Source organism: Bison bison, unplaced genomic scaffold, assembly GCF_000754665.1.
Source record: "Bison bison bison isolate TAMUID 2011002044 unplaced genomic scaffold, Bison_UMD1.0 scf7180017864310, whole genome shotgun sequence".
Taxonomy (NCBI): Eukaryota; Metazoa; Chordata; class Mammalia; order Artiodactyla; family Bovidae; genus Bison; species Bison bison.
In genome coordinates this window covers 1056706-1057249 of record NW_011494882.1, presented here as the reverse complement: position 1 = coordinate 1057249, position 544 = coordinate 1056706, and positions in this window count along the sequence as shown.

Here is a 544-nt window from a genome sequence, read left to right as displayed (position 1 = left end):
GTTGAATGCCCCAACCAAAAGACAAAGACTGGCTGAATGGATACAAAAACAAGACCCCTACATATGTTGTCTACAAGAGACCCACCTCAAAACAGGGGACACATACAGACTGAAAGTGAAGGGCTGGAAAAAGATTTTCCATGCAAATAGGGACCAAAAGAAAGCAGGAATCACAATACTCGTATCAGATAAATTAGACTTTAAAACAAAGGCTGTGAAAAGAGACAAAGAAGGTCACTACATAATGATCAAAGGATCAATCCAAGAAGAAGATATAACAATTATAAATATATATGCACCCAACATGGGAGCACCTCAGTATGTAAGACAAATGCTAATAAGTATGAAAGGAGAAATTAACAATAACACAATAAAAGTGGGAGACTTTAATACCCCACTCACACTTATGGATAGATCAACTAAACAGAAAATTAACAAGGAAACACAAACTTTAAACGATACAATAGACCAGTTAGACCTAATTGATAGCTATAGGACATTTCATCCCAAAACAATGAATTTCACCTTTTTCTCAAGCGCACAT